Here is a 13,096-nt window from a genome sequence, read left to right as displayed (position 1 = left end):
TATATAAACTTCACTAGCAAAGCAAATAAACTGGTGGATAACTGGCAAAATGGCGTATCAGATGCCTTCCTTACCTAAGATTCCACAGTTTCAAAAATGGTTCTAAACATTGATGACTTTTGAGAACTCACATTGTATGTTGCTTTATGTTTGAAAAAGCACTTTTACTTCCATAATTACATTTTATTCTTACAATTATCCCTATAAAGTAATCATTCTTTCTACATATGATAAATTGAGATTTGAAGAGGTGAAGTTACATTAGAATATTACATAGCCAGTAGTGGTAGCATATGAAAACAAACCCAGGTCTCATTATATGTAAATCCTGGCTCTCTGATGAGACCATATCTTAATAAAAATATATTTGTTACCACAGGAGCAATGTAGACCAAATAATTTTTTCAAAGAAATAAAATTGTCTCTGTTCTCTTATCTACCACCCAATTACATTTTGAAAAGTGCCTTGGTTACAAATCTGAGAACCAAATAATCTGGGGATGGTAGTCAAAAGACCCTATTCAATCATCAGCAATGGCATTATTTCTCTTTATTTTTTACTGATATGCAGCATGCTCTTTTACAGACTTCAGGCACATTTACACAGAATATTAACAAAAGACAGTCCGAATCAGGAATTAAAGACTTAGCATGTAAGACAAATGCAAACCAAGTAGATATGTACACACAGAGATACACACACACACACACACACACACACACACACACACACACACACACACTGCTGGCTTCTGAATGAAAAGAAGCTAACTCGGATACTCAAAGCCAAATGTAATTGTTAGCAGGCAAGATGCCATTTTCTTAAGAAAGATTTTCTGAAATGTGTAAAATAAAGTGCTTTTTGAAGATCTTCAGGAGACTATTTTTGAAGGTTTGGGATCATTCTACATATAAGGTTTTGTTTTTAAAAACCAAAAGCTATTATTAAGCTTTTGGGGTTTTTTTTTTCTGTAACTATTATGTTACTGGCACTGGTAGGAGAAAGTTACATGTAACATGCTTACTCATTACAAAAATACTACAGGGTAGGAATTTTTATTCACATTTAATAAAGGTATAGACTAAGTTTCAAAAAGGTTAAAATTGCATGCCCAAGATCTTATCACTGGCAACTTGGACTCCAGCCTAGGTATATTAAACTACAAAGTCTACTTTCTTTCTTTCTTTTTTGTGACAGAGACAGAAAGAGACAGAGAGAGGGACAGACAGACAAGAAGGGAGAGAGATGAGAATAATTAATTCTTCTTGCGGCACTTTAGTTGTTCATTGACTGCTTTCTCATATGTGCCTTGACTGGGGGGCTACAGCAGAGCAAGTGACCCCTTGCTCAAGCCAGTGACCTTGGAGTTTAGAACCTGGGTCCTCTACATCATAGTCTGGTGCTCTATTCACTGCGCCACCTCCTGGTCAGGCAAAGTCTACTTTCTTTCTACCACACATGATATACTAATTTGATTTTATGTATGCAATCATTCATTTTTTCTCTCTCTCTTACCACAGACACTTTGCAAGCATTAGAGTTGAGGAAGGTAGATATACTCTGTTATGGCCCTTTTGTCAATTGACTGCAGGAAGAGGGGAAAGAATGTCCTGCTTTGGGGAGGTGCCCGTGCACCAAAAGCAAACAATGCATCTGTATAATGCAGTAGAAGCACAGGGATAGACTTGCATGCCAACAGAATTGAGAATCTAGAAGTAAAGCCATATCTATATAGCCCATTAATTTTTATATAAATTTCACCTCAATTAAAAAGAAAGTGAGGGCCCTGGCCAGCTGGCTCAGCGGTAGAGCGTCGGCCTGGTGTGCAGAGGTCCCGGGTTCAATTCCCGGCCAGGGCACACAGGAGAAGCACCCATCTGCTTCTCCACCCCTCCCCCTCTCCTTCCTCTCTGTCTCTCTCTTCCCCTCCCGCAGCCGAGGCTCCTTTGGAGCAAAGATGGCCCGGGCGCTGGGGATGGCTCCTTGGCCTCTGCCCCAGGCGCTAGAGTGGCTCTGGTCGCAACAAAGCGACCCCCTGGAGGGGCAGAGCATCGCCCCCTGGTGGGCAGAGCGTCGCCCCTGGTGGGCGTGCCAGGTGGATCCCGGTCGGGCTCATGCGGGAGTCTGTCTGACTGTCTCTCCCCGTTTCCAGCTTCAGAAAAATACAAAAAAAAAAAAAAAAGAAAAAAAAAGAAAGTGAGTTAGCTGCTCAGTCATAAGTTCAAACATCTCTACTTTATTTCTGAGATAAACGTGGCTAGAGTATGCTCTCTAGGAATTTATTATCGTATTCCATATCTTAGTTCCTAGCTTTCATGCTTCTCCTTTTCCACCACTGTAGCTAGCTTTCCAGGAGCTCCAACATCACACTTCCTTTAGCTCCTATATGTGTAAGCCATGACCAAAATATGGCTTTACTTGACAAAATATCTTTCTCCTCAGTCTTTTTATCCAGAATATTTTTTAAATTTAAAAATTTTCTTCATAGATATCGTGAAAAAAAAACTTTGATAATTAAATCTCTTTTGATTTCCTCTGAGCACTGAGAAAATGATGATCATTCAAGAGAAAAATATTAATACCAAATTTATTTTACATTTAAACTGTACCACAGAAAAACCAAGGAAACTAAGTTTTTGTTTGACCAAAACTTTTTGCAACTGTAATATAAAATGAAATGCACAATGAGGAGTATTGAAGCAATGTGGGGATATGAATCATGTCAGCAAACAGCAGCATCACACCATTAGTACCATCTTGATATTCACAGTTACTGAGGACATTATGATTCTCATGGACTGAAAGGTATGGGAAAGGCCTAAATCTGGCCTTGGAATTTTAAAAACCCTCTTTGAAATCCAGGCTGTTTTATACTTTTATTTTTTAATATTTGGAGAAGTTACTTAATGTTCAGAGAGTTTCTTCAAACACTAAATATGGTCAGTGATGGGAAAGTGTTTTGGGTGAAAATGTTCACACACTCACACACACACACAACACTACAGTAAAAAATAACATTCTTTACATGCTCTCTGTAAAAACTGGTGATGAAAAATAACAATTAAAGCTGCTAGATCAGCCTGACCAGGGGGTGGCGCAGTGGGCAGAGTATTGAACTGGGACACAGAGGACCCAGGTTCAAAACCCCAAGGTTGCCAGCTTGAGTGAGGGGTCACTGGCTTGAGCGTGGGATCATAGACATGACCCCATGGGCACAAGCTTGAGCACAAAGGTCACTCACTGGCTTGAAGCCCAAGGTTGCTGGCTTGAGTCTGAGGTTGCTGGCTTGAGCAATGGGTTACTCACTCTGCTGTAGCACCCACCCCCATCAAAGCACAAGAGAAAGCAATCAATGAACAACTAAGGTGATGCAAGGAAGAATTGATGCTTCTCATCTCTGTCCCTATCTGTCCCTCTCTCTGTCTTTCTCTCTCTGTCTCTTTAATAACAGCAAAGAAAAGAAAAGAAAAGAAAAGCTTCTGGATCATATAATGGGATTTTTACATTCATTCAGTCAACATTCACTGCACATATTATGTGGAAGGTAACATAATAGGCACTGTGGATGAGGACATAAATAAAAATATCTTTGACTTCAATTTTTTCTCAGTATGGTAAGTACTACAATTTGTATAAAGATAAAATATAGTCAGAAGGCAGATGGAATATGATAAATGCAAGAGTAGGTTGAAGAATGCTTCCTTTGAAACATTATGCCAAATCATTACCTCAGTCCTGAGAGATGAGATAGGTAAATAAACAAAACTAAAACTTAAGCTCTGGCTGAGAGTTTAACAGGCAAAAGCACAGAGTCAATATAAATGATATTGTATGGGGGAAATGCAAGCATTTCAATAGAACAAAGAAGAGGAAGAAATAGTTATATGCATATATAAGTTCAAGTTAAAATGCTTCACAAGGAACAAATTCAAAAAGAAAACAAATCATATGCCTTGGTAAGGAATATGTCTTTCATCTAGGAGACACTTAGTAGAATCAAATGTTTTGTACATGTGAAAGAACTAACAGTGTTTGCAGATGAGTATATAACCTGAATGACAGTATAATATGTAGTTTGGAAAGCCTTTATTTCCAGCAATATTGGACACTAGATGGTTGATTGGTTACACAATGCAAACTCTTCCAGGACAAAAATAACATTAAGTTACATTTTTAATGACTGTTGAAATTTAAATTACATTTTAACACTAATTGACTTAGAAATAAAGGAAAACCATCTGAGGCCAAAAGATCAAAAGAACATGATTTCTAAACATAGGTGAAATCTGTATTTTTTATTTTCTCAGTGTTGAGGCTTCTTCCAATTCTCTGTATCAACAAGCCAGCCACTCATACCTATCAGAACCCAGAAAAAAAGTGAGGTGCCTAATCATTGTGGGAAGTCACACCAGAAATCCTCAATCAAGCGAAAAACTGCCGAAGAGACATTACCATGTAGCAAAAAAGTTTAGATGGGGGAGGGGGTAATCTTACTTACAATTCCTAGCCAGCACTCAGGAAGTTTTATAGCTTGAAGTGATACTACCTATAAGTCACTTCTTCCCTCAAGAGGTCAATAGTACTGTTTTGAAGTAACCCTGGTCGGTTATGCAACCAGTATGCCTGCAATGGGAAATGCAAATGTCCAGTGCCATAATGCTCTTTAAAACCACCATCAGGGAATTTGCACAGATGAAGCTCCAAGGAAATGATCTAACAATGTATAAAAGCCATGGAACATCGAGGAAATAAATCATTCAGAATAAGAATTCTATAGAAAAAAAAAGCAGAAGAATCAGAAACACAAAAATCTGCAGAGAGTAAGAATATCAGACTCAAAATATAAAATATGTTATAAGAAATAAGAGAAAATAAAGAATGACAAAATAAATAAAAAATCATTACATATGACTAAGGTAGATTTGAAAAAAAAACACCTTGAAAATAGCAATATATTAATTGAAATTTAAAACTCCACATACATGTTAACTAGCTAAAGACAATTCATAAACTAATGGACCTTAAAAAAAATAAATAATTCAACACAGAAAGTGAATGATATTGTGAAAAAAGTTAAGATACATAGAGGAAAAACTGAGAAGACTTAATGATACATTTCTATAACCAGATGTCCACAAAGAAGAGCCTAGAAAAGATGGGGGAAGAGCTCTATTAGAAAGAGAACTGGCTGTCATTTTTGCCTCTGGCTGGGAGAAAAAAACTTTTTATCAGACCAATATCTTACATCTTATAGCTCTTGTCTATTTGGAGTTAACTATTATGTAAACTAGAGATTTGAATTTTATTTTTTATTGGGATTGCTTTAAATCTATAAATTAATCTAGGGAGAACTGACATCTGTATTATAGTGACTTACCTGGTTTGAAAATAAGAACTATCTTTTCAATTATCTACTTTTGTATCTTTTACATGTTATAAAGATTCTTTTAAGTATAAGATTGTCGTATTCCTTTTGAAATTTTCTTCTAAATACCTTATCTTCTTTGTTACTAAGTGGGGTTTCTCTACCATTATATCCCTTACCTAATTATTAATTGTGAATGTGAGGTTATTGATTTCTGTATTTTAATTCTATATCTGCTATCTTATCAAATTGTTTTATTGTTTAGGTTTTATCATTGGCTCTCTAGTACTTCTTCCAGCTATACTATTATATGGTCTGCAAATAAAGATAGTTTTACTTTTTTTCCAATTTTTTTCTAATTGCATTTACTAATGCCACCAGTATAATGTTAATTACTAGTGAATATTGTAGGCATCCTTCTTTGATGACCATTGGGTGGATACACCTCTAACATTTCTCCATTAAATATGATGCTGGTTTTAATGGATTAAGACTAGGATATATCTATATGTATATATATTTTATTTTTCTCTTAGAAATATTAATACAGTACATTTCATCGATATTTTTTGCTGTGTTGTTTTTTAGCGCATGACACAGTGAAACAGAGAGACAGGGAGAGGGACAGATAGGGACAAGCAGACAGGAAGGAAGAGAAATGAGAAGCATTTATTCTGTGTTGCGTCACCTTAGTTGTTCATTGATTGCTTTTTCATATGTGCCTTGACCTGGGGGATCCAGCCGAGCCAGTGACCCTGGGCTCCAGCCAGCAACCTTGGGCTCAAGCTAGCAACCATGAGGTCATGTCTATGATCCCACACTCAAGACAGAGACCCCTCGCTCAAGCTTGTAGCAAGCTCAAGCCAGATGAGTCCACACATGAATTCTACTAAGTCATGAGTATTTTATTTTCTTGTTGTGGTGTTCGATTCTGATTGCCAATATTTTATTTATCGTTATTTTGCATTGGTGTTTATATGTTACATTAGTCAGTAATTTGATTTTCTGTAATCATTTATCAGATTTAATGTTCTACTTGCTTCATTAAAAGAATTAGATAGTTCCCTTGATATCCTGTGTCTTGGAACAATATATGTAGCATTAGAACTATTTAGATTTTAAATGTTTGATAGAATACCCTTGTGAAGTGGTTTCTTAATAACTTTCTATATTTCTTCCTTTAATATTGGTCTGTCTAAACTTTCTCCCTCTGATAGGTTCAATTAAACAAGTAAACTGCATTTCTCTAGATTATTATCCATTCCATCTAGATCTTCGAGTGCATTTTCATAGAGATTAGCAATATAGTCTTCTTTAATTGTTTTAGAATTTCTTCTCTTTCCATGACTACTTTTCCCTTTTCAGTTCTTATTTTGCATAAGCCAGGATTTGGTTTATTAGTTAGATATGCTGAATCTCAAATCTCTACATTACTAATTTCTGCTATTAACTTCATCATTTCCTTCCTTAAGCTTTTGTTTTCTATTTTTTTATTCATTTTATAGCTTTTGAGTTGGCATTTCAATACATTTATTTTCATTCTTTTATTTTTATGTTTTTAAGACTAATACTTTTCTCAATCACATAGATCTTGATATGTAGTAATTTCATCACAGATTTTTAAGAATTTTTAAATTTGCATTTCCCTTTACATACAGAAGAGTTGCTTAATTGAAGTATTCTTTAATACTTAAATAAAGAGATATTTTATTTTGTTATTTTAAGTTTATTTCATATGGCCACAAAGTATTATTTCCTAAACTTTCTGATACTCTTTTTGTGACTAACTATGTAGTTGATTTTGTAAATGTCTGATATACACTTGAGAAGTTATATTCTATGCTATTAGTATTAAAAAATAGATTTTAGGCCCTGGCCGGTTGGCTCAGTGGTAGAACATCAGCCCATCATGTGGAAGTCCCAGGTTCAATTTCCAGCCAGGGCACACAGGAGAAGCGTCCATCTGCTTCTCCACCCTCCCCCTCTTCTTTTTCTCTATCTCTCTTTCCCTCCCACAGCCAATACTCTGTTGAAGCAAATAGTTGGCCCTGGGCACTGAAGATGGTTCCATGGCCTCCACCTCAGGTGCTAGAATGGCTCCAGTGGTGACAAAGCAACACTCCAGATGGGCAGAGCACCCCCACTAGTGGGCAATGCCAGGTGAATCCTGGTCAGGCACATGCAGGAGTCTGTCTCTCTGCCTCCCCAGTTCTCACTTCAGAAAAATACAAAAAAAGAAAATAGATTTTTAAAATATTTTCATTCTTGATTTTTTGGAGAGAGGGGAGAGAGAGAGAGTGAGTAAAAGGGGTGGAGGGAGGAACAGGAAGCATCAGCTTGTAGTTGTTTATGTGTGCCTTGAAGATCTAGCAAGCCTCAGGCCTTGAACCACAGACCTCAATGTTCCACATTGACACTTTATCATTAGTGCCACCAGAAGTCAGATGAAAATATATTTTCATAATAACTAATTTATTTATTACTTTGTTAGGTCTTCTGTATCTGATTTTTTGTTATTTGATCAGTCTTGCACTGAGATTTGTGTCTTTAAGTTTTCTCTACTTGTGTTTCTATGTCTAATTATTCTCCTTCCATGACTGTTATATGTTCATTATGAATTATGGTTTTTAGAATTGATGACTATTCTTTTTCATTTTTAATACTTTTCTTCCCTTGAATATTACCCTTTACTTGACATCAGCATTGTAATCTGTGTTTTATTGGTTCCATTGACCTGGAAATCTTTGCCCCTTACTGTTTATTTTAGGCTTGTCTCTTGTATAAGGCACATAGTTGAATCTATTTTGTGAACTAAATTTAAAATAATTTTCTTTTTATCTAGTTAAGCCCATTCTTATTTGTTGATTTAGCTGATAAATTTTAATATTATAGATATTAAGTGCACTGTGTTTATTTTCCATGTTTCTTTACGTATATTGTGCTTTTATTTTTAATTTTATTTCTTTTAGTATTTAGAAAGATTTATGTTTTGGTTGCATTTGTTATTTTTGTACTTATATAATTGTTAAATGTCCTTAGACTCCTATTTTCTTATTTCATCTTTTACTATCTAATTAGTTTTTAATAGCAACCTTTGACTCCTACATATTGCATATGTAATAAGATTATTCTACTCCCTCATTATATATCCCTTCTCTTCTTTTAGCTGCATTATTTCTACTTTACAAGAAGATATAATATTTAAATAATATTCACATAATATTCTTATGTCCATCCTCATTTTTATTATTCTTATATTTAAAATTCAATACCGTATTTTTTGCTCCATAATACACACTTTTTTTCACCCAAAAGGGGAGGGGGAAATGCCCGTGCATCTTATGAAGCAAAAAATATGGTATTTTATTAAATATTTTAACATATCATTTGGTTCAGAATATTTTTTTTCTTATTTCTTCTTTAAAACCCCAGGTGTGACTTATGGTCAGGTGCATCTTATGGAGCAAAAGATACAGTGACTCCTTTTGCTAAAATTTTCCTAATCCCCTCTTGGTTAAATGAAGCTCACTCTCTACTAGTTTCTTCCAAGAAAGATTCAAAGATACATATTCCCTGAGTTATTGCATGTTTACAACTATTTTTATATGGCCATTTTAAAGACAATTTGAGTTCACATTATAAACCCCTTGGTTCACATGTTCTTTCCTTGAGTTTCTTTAAAATGCTACTCCTCTGATGACTTCACTTACATGTTGCTTTCTAGAAGCCTTGAGGATTCTCTATAGTTTTAACTATTAGAGTTACTCAAATACATATCAGAGTTGACAGTTCTGGGACAATTTTCCCAGTTACCTGGTAGGCCCTTTTACTTCTTTTTTCAAAAATGTTTTATTCTATTAGAATTTCAAATAGTAATCTTATTTCAGTATTTAATTTTTTATCTTCGGGGTTTCCAATCCTAAAGGTGTTGGATCTTTCGTGTTTGTATTAATTTAAAAACTCCATCTCCTACTTTATACTTTACTTTTTTTCCCCTAAATTTATTTAGAGTATCTTATTTAGTTTTTATTCAAACCTATTCCTTTTAGGTATCTTATAACTTAGTCTTCATTACTGATATGATTTTGTCATTTCTTATTTTTCCCTAAATTCAATCCATTTTTGGTATATTTATTGCTGTTTTGTGTTCATTTTTGCACTATGTTTTTTTTTTACATTATAAGATATTACTTCATATGCTTGTTTGATGATATATGCTTCAGTATGAGATTATGCATCACAGTTCTTTTCTGCCTCCTGGTTAATTAGGGGTGAGAGCAGTGGCGTTTTCTTCATCCCAAAAAGATTGTATTTATGTGTTTAAGTTTTTTTTTTAAGAAACATTGTATACATAAAACTGCTTATACTTAAACATTTTGTGAGTAAGCTGACAGTTTAGGATAATTAAAAAAATTTCTAGTTCAAAATCACTGTTCTGTCAGTGCTACAACATACAGCTTCTTTAATAGATGACTCTTTTATGAGGAGGCTGGTGAAAGATTATGGCCTTTAATTATTTTAAATTTTATCTTACAGGATCATAAGTTCCCCCCCCCCCGGATCTTTTTCTCCTTACCATGTTCCCAAAATGTGCCTCCTCTTTTCTTTCCTCTCTCCTCCTCCCAGCTGTTGCCTCTCCCAGGCTGCCTCCTTAGTCTTTCCTTACCTTGAAATACCTTTTCTTAACTCTGTACTCAAAATGACCGGTACTCTTTTCAGTATTTCCTTACAAAAATGTACTTTCTGCTGTTAATTTTGGTTCTGTTCACTTCCCTCTTCTCTCTTCCACAGTTTTTGGGACCCATCTTGTTGTGTGCAAAGCCTTGTGGTAGAGATCTGAGAAATAGCCCCATGAAAAATGATGTTTATTTTTCTACTTATGGACATTTTGAGGTATGTAGTTTTTCTGACTTGTAATTATACTAAAAGTATAGAACTTGGGTGGTTATATTTGTTCTTCCATTTCAGGAGCGGGCAAACTATGGCTCACAGGCCAAATCTGGCACATTACCTGTTTCTGAAATAAAGTCATGCTTATTTGTTAATGCATTTTTATGGCTGCTTTCACACTACAGTAGTAGAATAAATTAGTTGTGACAGAGACTGTGGCCAATAATCCCTCAAATATTTACAATCTGTCTCCTTACAGAATAAGTTTGCTGACCCTGATCAGAGAGTACAATCAAATATAGTAGATTACACATTTTTATATAGTTTTTTGAGGATGTTAGCAGATTCAAACTTGGGTACATGCCATTAACTTGACTATTCGGATACGCTCTTAGAGAATTGAATTTTAAAAATTTAATTTCCTTAAAATTACATACCTTTAAGAGCTTTAAAATTGAGGTGTTAAAATGAAGCAATACCACATATAACCCTATTTTCTTCTGGCACTAAATGAAGTGTCAGTAATATTTCAAATAGCTACTGTGAAATATGCACCTGGAATTTTGTATGTATTATGATGTTCCATACAAAAACTCAAGAAAGCATTCCTTATTATCTCTCCTTCCACAGAAGAGGGTGGTAATGCTCAGAAACATTGTTTACACTGCTCAAGGTCTTTTTACTGATAAAAAGAAGACTTGATATTCCAACTGAGGCTTCTCTGGTTCCAAATCCTATATTCTAGTAGATTTCTTATTAATTATTGAATGTCATTAGGCAAATTATGCAACTAGCTCAGGTTAGTCTCAGAAATGCTAGATGCCCTTGAAGAATATTACACTTTCCTATTTCAGCTTGCTTCTATACCTGATTAATTTTAACCATTTAATTTTATATCACACATTCCTCAAGGTTTTATTCATGTGCCTGACTTTCATAAAAGATAACTGTGCCTACATGAAGGTATGCCACGTCAACCATTCACATAATACACTGTCAATGACCATATCAGTAAAGTTGCCCCTTGGGGACCAACCCATCTTTCTCAGCAGAGAACTACCAAATTTAGCTTCTGCTTTGGTCTATGACTAAGACCCTGAAAGCCAAAATGATTACAGAGCTGAGTCTTCTTGTGTCACATATTCCAAACTGGCCAACTACGGCTCCTAAGCCAAATCTGGCATATCACCTCTTTTTGAAATAAAAGCATGCTTATTTGTTAATGCATTTTTATGACTGATTTCACACTAAAATAGCAGAATAAATTGGTTGTGACAGGCTCTTGGTTCTATAATATCTAAAATCTTACTGTCACAAATAAACACAAATAAGAATGATGTATATATTCACACAAATACGTGTATATTGTGTACAGACACATGAAAACAAAATCTAGCTGCCCTCTTTCAGAGGCTCCTGGATTTGTAACATTAGATGATTTAGATTATACCCCCAAAATAAAGTAACCTCAAGTAAAATGTGAATTTATGGTGTCCTCATAATTTGTTTGGTGGTATTTGTAATACATACTCCCCATTTCAAAATAGTCTTTCTATCCCTCAGTCCATCTTAAGTATATGTTCCCTTAGGCATTGCCTCTCATTATGACCAATAAATTACAGAGTCTATTCTTACTGTACAGAATAATTTCAAATGGAAGAGAGTTTGATACTAAAACAAACTAACTAACTAAAACACTAGTGTTGACACCAGTTGATCCTTGTACATTTAAAGATTTTCTTTGCTGTTGGGTGAGGGAGGTGGAAGAACAGAGAAAAAAAAAGGACAAAAAGAAAAAACTCATGAACACTGACAACAGTGTGATAATTGCCAGGGCAGGAGAGGAGGGAGGAAGAGAATTAGGGGAGATGAATGGTGATGGATAAAAATTTGACTTGGGAGAGTGAACACACAATACAGTGTATAGAGATGCGTTGTAGAATTGGGCAACCAAACCTGTTAAAACTGTTAACAAATGTCACCCCAATAAAATTTAATTTAAAAAAAAGACTTTCTCTGAGCAGATAGGGTCCTTCTGGTTGAAAATGGCTATTTTTAAAATTTGTTTTGGGAGTTCATGAAGTTTCCATAAAATCTTGTTTCCTTGATTCTTTCAAATTTAGTTTCCCTATGTTAGTCACTCCATAGATACTGTTTTAGGCATTTTCTTTCTTCAGAATATATTTTGCTTAATGTGGAAAGCAACCAGACCTAGCAGGCCTGCCATTTGGGATAGCAATTTACTTCATAATAGGAGTGACAATAAACTGAATAATTTCCGTCCTTAAAAATTCTGTTTGATTCTCGAAGTCTCAACAAGTAACACATACTCTCCAAAGAACTTGAAGGAGAACCCTTCACACATACACATAGAGACAAAGTAACATATTACTAAATTCTCTTAACAAAGACAACTACAGGCCCAGTGAGCACATCATAATATTTTGTAAATTTATAATTGTTTATAGTAATTCAGGGATTGATGTTACTTCTTTCAAGAGACAAACTGATAAACTCAAAGAAATACATTTGAGATTTAATGTGTGTCATCTCTATTCTTTTCACACCCAGGAGGCACAAGCTTGAAACCACACTTGGCAGGTAACTTTATATAAGCAGTAAATAAAACAAAGACCATTGTTTGAAATTGGCACATAAGTGGCTGATGGGAATTGTGATATATCTGAATAGCATATTGAAGCTGGTGGTCCCTTGTCCCTTTACACAAGAAAATCTCTGATTGAAAGGTAAGTACTTTGAAAGCTGTTGAAAAACTCTCAGATGTCTGCTACTGAGTGCCAAAAGAGCTTGAAACAAAATATTAAGCTGTCAGGTCTAAA

The sequence above is a fragment of the Saccopteryx leptura genome, chromosome 3 (assembly GCF_036850995.1).
Source record: "Saccopteryx leptura isolate mSacLep1 chromosome 3, mSacLep1_pri_phased_curated, whole genome shotgun sequence".
NCBI lineage: Eukaryota > Metazoa > Chordata > Mammalia > Chiroptera > Emballonuridae > Saccopteryx > Saccopteryx leptura.
The sequence above is the reverse complement of the archived record's forward strand: the minus strand, read 5'-3'. Positions refer to the sequence as shown.